The 6,070-nt window shown below is 39.6% G+C and overlaps 1 protein-coding gene across 3 annotated transcripts in view; it reads right to left on the reverse strand.

The window, feature by feature from the left end:
- sema3b (sema domain, immunoglobulin domain (Ig), short basic domain, secreted, (semaphorin) 3B) overlaps window positions 1-5,692 on the reverse strand; it is an 80,928-nt gene extending 75,236 nt beyond the window's left edge. The window contains exon 1 of one of the 3 annotated variants that reach the window (XM_025059718.1): window positions 5,615-5,692. The gene's annotated coding sequence lies outside the window, so the exon portion shown is untranslated. Of the gene's footprint in view, window positions 1-58; window positions 849-5,614 lie in introns of those variants that run through there. The other 2 variants (XM_025059716.1, XM_025059717.1) reach the window with 2 other exon arrangements.
- Between the last annotated feature and the right edge of the window lie 378 nt (window positions 5,693-6,070).

Genomic DNA, 6,070 nt, shown 5'->3' on the forward strand with positions numbered 1-6,070 from the left:
ACAATAGGGATATTCTCTGCCATTCCTTTTTTCCATCCATCCACTCATTCCAACTCACCTGCACTGCCTTCTGATGTCATATGACCAGTGGGCTGAAATCGACCACAGCTGCTGCTTTTCCATTATCCTGGAGTCAGACAAAAACACCTGTTTCATCTTTTACTACATCCTCTCCATGATCTACATGATACCTTTAACAATACTCAGTCACACTCTGTGAAGTGTATCAGTATGAACGGTGTTTGAACTCTGTCTCCTATTTGAATTTAAAATAAATAAAAACAAAAAATGATATGAAAACTCGTCCACTCTTTTAAAACTTCCTGTGTACATCTTCATCTGTGTGAAATGGGTTTCCCCAGAGTCATTTGTGTCACACAGCCTAAAAAAAAAACAAAAACAAAAACAAAAAAAACAACATAAAATTCGACATGAACGTAAGAGCCACATGTGGCTCCCGAGCCGCGGGTTGGCCACGCCTGCACTACAGGATACATCCATGATATGATGCACTGGTCACATTTACAATACACACAAAATTATAGGAAACTCCACATGAGGCCAATGACAAAGACAGGGATAAAAAAAACTTCTCATTCTGTATTTGGCAGTGGTATTAAAACATTGCACTTATTTTGTGTCACTTTGATTTTAGCTGCCAGAGGTCAGTGATGAACATGCTAGCCTTTAGCCTGAAGAATGTAGCGAATCAAATTTATAATTTTGAAACCCACAGATGCGACAACACATTTTTAAGCCAAGATAACTCAGATCACCGCGTTCAACTTTGACAGCCAATGACTTTCTGTCTCTCCTTTTGTTTGTTGTCACCCACGTCTGTCCTCCGATGTCCTCCCACTGTTGGTGTAGCTGAACACACTGGCTCAAAGTGAACATAAGCACTGATCCAAAGATTAGTAGTACTGTACAGTATCTAACGCTACTTCCTGTACGTGTGTGTGTGTGTGTGTGTGTGTGTGTGTGTGTGTGTATCAAGGACTACCTTGGCCCAGGCATACCAAATACAAAGAGTTATTATGACAGGATGAACAGATAAGTCTGGCGCTCGCAGACCAAATACACTAGAAGTGCACCGTGGGAAATGGGCACAAGTCAAACGGGAGTAAATCTGCGCATGTGTGTATGTATGTGTGTATGCGTGTGTATGTGTGTGTGTGTGTGTGTGTGAGTGTGCGTGCCAATGATACTCAAGGACACTTTAATACTGATTAGTGGCGCGACACAACAACCCTACATCTCAGAACCTTGAAAACACTCATCTAAATTGTCTCACACACTAACAAAACGACACACACACACACACACACTCTCACACACACACATAAACATATAAAGACAGGGAGGGGCTGTAATGACACATGTAATAAATAAAAGGTAATAAAAAAAATACAATTTATTTCTCACACACCTAAAGGTGACATTCAGCTTTTCCCCCATTATTTATTCGGACTTTTCCAACATAATCCACTCCTGTTTCTCATGTGTCCCCTCCTTCTGTCCTCCTCTGTCCTCCTTCTGTCCTCCTCTGTCCTCCTCTGTCCCACCTTCCTCTTTATCTAATCCACTCCTCTGTCTTTTCCTACGTCCTCCCTCCCTTCTGTCCTTGGCTACCTCATACCATCCTCTGTCTGCTCCTATTATCAGCAGTCCTTTTTATTGTCTCTCTCTCTCTATCCTGTTTTTTATCTTCATGAAAGGTCCATATACGTGGAAGATGGGAGGGGAGGGAGAGGAGAGGTGGGTGAGAGGGAGGGGTATAAGATATAGGATAACAGAGAAATCCTGATAAAAAATATAATGGACTTTCAATGTTTGCTTACACGGGTTTGTGTTTGCTTATAAAGACTCCTGGATTTATTTAGACAAGTGTGTGAGAATTTACGGTGACTGTAGTGTTTCTCCTGACTCCCCTCTCAACCCACCACCCCTCCCCCAGTCACAGCAGTGAGACACGGTCAAGCAAAGACTAGGAAGTTTGAACCAATTGTATGGTTGAAAAATATTTTATCAAAAAAAATATTCCGAAAATTACTACTGTATCTGTTTTATGCATTACCAAACGGGGTAATGCATAAAACAGTTTGTTAGGAATAATTACAGCACATCAAGGTGAACCTGCTTCTAATTGGCTCCTGACAACAATTAAGGGTTTTGATTAAAGTCTACAACAGAGTTGGTTTTCAGGTTCACCTTTCACTGTGATGCAGGATCAGTTTATGTTAATTCATGATGTGAGTTTTTGTCACAGCAGTTTTGAGAAATGAACATTTAAAATGCATCAATCATGAATTGGTCTTGTGGGTTTTGGTACATGTGTTGAATCTCATGAGCCATTTGAGTTCTGTCTGACAGACAGAAAACTCCACACTCGGCTAAAACCTGACACACAGACAAGAACGTGGTACAAATGAAGGCATAGTGAAAGAAGATAGCAACAATTCACCTAACTCTTAAAGAGAACCTGGAGCAGAGGAAAGTGAGCAGCTGGATTGAGAGATTTAAAGGGATTGTCCCTGGGGTAAGAAGGCGATGGAGGGATTAGGGCAGAGCAGAAAGGTGTATGAGAAGATAGAGACGGAGGTAGAGCTGGGTAGGTCTTTTGGAGAATAGCAGGGTGCAGAGCTGTGTGCAGGGAGAATATGATAAGTGGCCTGGAGAGAAAAGGACTAGAGCCAGACAGATCAGATGAAAGATTAAGAGCGAAGAAAAGATGACGAGCAGAGATGAATAGAAGGAGCTACTGGGGATCGTCGTCACCATTGTTCAAGACAGCAGACTTGTGCCAAATGTGATTACAGAATTGGCCTCAAACCTTTAAAGCACGGTGACAATCTCTTGCTCAAGTCCATGCAATAAAAGGATGAGGAAAGAAAAAAGAAATAAGTCAGAGAGAAGTTGGAGGAGGAAATTAAGAATCCCCTGAAGAGGCTAACCAGGTTTCCAGCAGATCCCAGCAGAGACAGTCAAGAGTCACAAGCATTTATTCCTGTTTGAATGCACTCACCCATGAAAATGTAGAGCCCGTCAGTGGGATTAAATCATATTACAGAAAACCAAATTACTGTATTAGTCTGACTCATACCCTGCTCTAAGAATATGTTGGCTCACATTAAAATACAGTAATAAAATGGAATTAAATCATTATATCAATAAATAATACAGTTGGAATGCAGTTTTTCTGCAAGTTTCTATTTTTTACCAAAATGAACAAGCAACAAAACTGAGCAAAATAGACATGTTTTAAATGTTCATGCCTTTTACATAGGTAGTAGTAGCAGGAAAGGTATAGCATAGCATAGCAGGCTACCAGTGGCTGTGTTGATTCATTCAAAAACACAAAATGTTATTAAACATTGAGTCCAAATAACACATTCACCACAAAGAGGGACAAGGAATTCACTGGTGAACAAACAAACTTAAACTCAAAACAGCTCAACACTGACAGGCTAAAAGGACGTTCATCACCACCTGCTGCAGTAAAATTGTCTGAGATAAAATAAATAAATTCTTATGTGACCCTTATTTACTAAGATAATTAACAACAGCTCCAGCTCCACAGTCCAGTTGAACTACAGTGTGTGGTTTGAGTTAGCAGTGCTAGTGAAAGGACAATGAAAACAAACAGAGCATGAAACTCACTGTCGGTGAATACAGACCCACTGTCCTCTCTCTATGACATCAAAGCTGACTTTACTGTGCAGTTTATTTTTTTACCTTAAACACAGACGTGGTTGACAGTGAATGTGTTCGTGACAACAGCTGACTACAGTAAAGTGAAGACGTCAGGATTAGGGCAAAGACCTAGGATTTATACTGAAGGAAATTCAGATTTGAAGAAGGATTTGTGTTTAAAGACAGACAAGACCAGACAAAGAAAACATGACCAAGTGCTTTGTGTTAGCTATAAAAATACAAACTGTACAAACAACAATCTTTAAAGAAGCCTTCTGAGATACCTTTTCCCTTTGTTTTCTTTTCATTTTTGACATTGCTGTTCATAATAGGAAAAGATAATAAAAGATGAAGAAGATAATTTATTAAATTGATGATAATTTTTGTCCCGGTTGATAGCTTCTACACCTGTACTGCCGTTTCATTTTGAAACTTGCCCTGCTGTTTTTTTATCTCCAGCCATTCTCTGGGCCGTTTCCTCCCAGCAGGTGGACGTTCAGGCTGCTGTTAAACTCCTTGGTGAGTTGTAAAGTCACACACCTGCTGCAGCTTTGAAAACTGCAGGCAACAAGAGTTGGTGCAGCTGGAAAAAAGTGATAAAAAGTCATGAAAATAGAATCATTAAATTTGTATTATCATAAAAAACTTTATCAATTTATTTTAGATTTGTTTCAACACGGCCCTAAACGCCATCATAAAAACAACTTGTCAAAACAAAATGAATATTTCAACACCGTTAAGGATCATGTATTATGGAACTTTCCTAAAGCCAAATACTTTCCTTTTGAACTTCGAATAAAAACATTTTTTCATTGGTATCTTTTATTTTCTTCTCAACACAGTTGAGAGAGATCATTGCTCCCTCTCAGACTTTAAATCCTACAAATCCTGTTCAATCAAATCAACAAAAGCCACTTTTGTTAGTTGAAAAGAAAAAAAAATAATTTTATATAAATCAATTAAACTGTTGTGAGTCACATGGCAGTGATGTGACTAAACACGCCTTCCTTTCAAACACCAAGATTACCATCAAACACTGACACATTTTTCCACATCAAATGCTCCTAGTTTTCCCCAAACAACACATTCATACACGACCGCATGAGTCAACGGCAGCACTTTTCATGTATATAATTATAGAATGACAATCTTTAGTGACCACGATCTAAGGTCCTTTGTGTGGTTTTAGGAAAAGCGAAGCGGTGAGATCACCATTAGCAGTCATGAGCGCTCGTGTCACCTGAACAGGACGCTCACTGTACGACCAAAGCCAATCACAACACAGTTACTGTTACTGGAAACACCACAGAAGTCACACCAAAAAGCATTGAAATATATAATTTTCTCTGTGAAACACACTGAGGCGAGCTAGAAAAACACTGGAAAATGAACATCAAGGCTATTTCTATTAAATGCCAGACAATAGAAACAGTTGTGAGTGTCACAGCCTAGACTTGAGTTGCAGATAGATTGCAAATAAATAGTAAATACTATAAAAATATTAAGTCAAACTAACTAAATGCCAAAATATAAAAAAATACACACACAAATCTCTTGAATAGTTGAAGAACATTTCTCATATAAAATCCATGTTAAAAGAAAAAAAAATCTCCACCATGCTGATGACAGACTCTCATGTCATCCCCTGACACAACATGACACACACAAAATAACAGCAGAACAAAACACATAAAACATAAGTAGAAGGTCCAAGAGAAGAGGAGGTCACTCTGAACCTGTCATAGCGTGACAACCATTGTTTTGAACATGACAATTCAAGGCCACAAAACAACCAGGGTTTTTCCAGACTCCTGATGGGAGAACTATCAGCGCAGGATCTTCTTACTGAACTCATATTTGATGAAAGATTTTCTAATGTTGATTAAAGATTTATTCATAATATCAGAGACAGGTGTCTTACCTGATCTCTCTGGAAAACACAGCTGGTGCTGACAGGAAAGGTGAGGAGGCCATGTTGAATGTTTGCTGGGCTTACCTAAGGCCCAGGATGCACCTGGGCAGGCCAATCAAAGCTGGACACACAAATCAGAAGCCCCGCCCACTCAGACAAAGAACAGACAAACATTGTCCTCTTTAAGAAACAGTTTCATCAACCAAACAAAACACACAGAACATCGTGTTAATGATGAATGTTCCTGATTATGTAGCGCCTCATGTTTTTGTTTTCTTCTCTTCTTGTTTAAACATTTTCTGAACAGCTACACTTGTGTTTTAGCAGCAGACGTCGCACAGACTGACCACCTGCACTGTCACACAACCACAGTCAGACAACCACCTCCACCTCGTTCCACCGTGTGAGCAACACTGCTACATCTAGCTGCTTGTGTTTGGGGGAGATTTCACCGTCAGCAACCTT

The sequence above is a fragment of the Cynoglossus semilaevis genome, chromosome 10 (genome assembly GCF_000523025.1).
Source record: "Cynoglossus semilaevis isolate Cse_v1.0 chromosome 10, Cse_v1.0, whole genome shotgun sequence".
In the NCBI taxonomy this organism is placed as follows: domain Eukaryota; kingdom Metazoa; phylum Chordata; class Actinopteri; order Pleuronectiformes; family Cynoglossidae; genus Cynoglossus; species Cynoglossus semilaevis.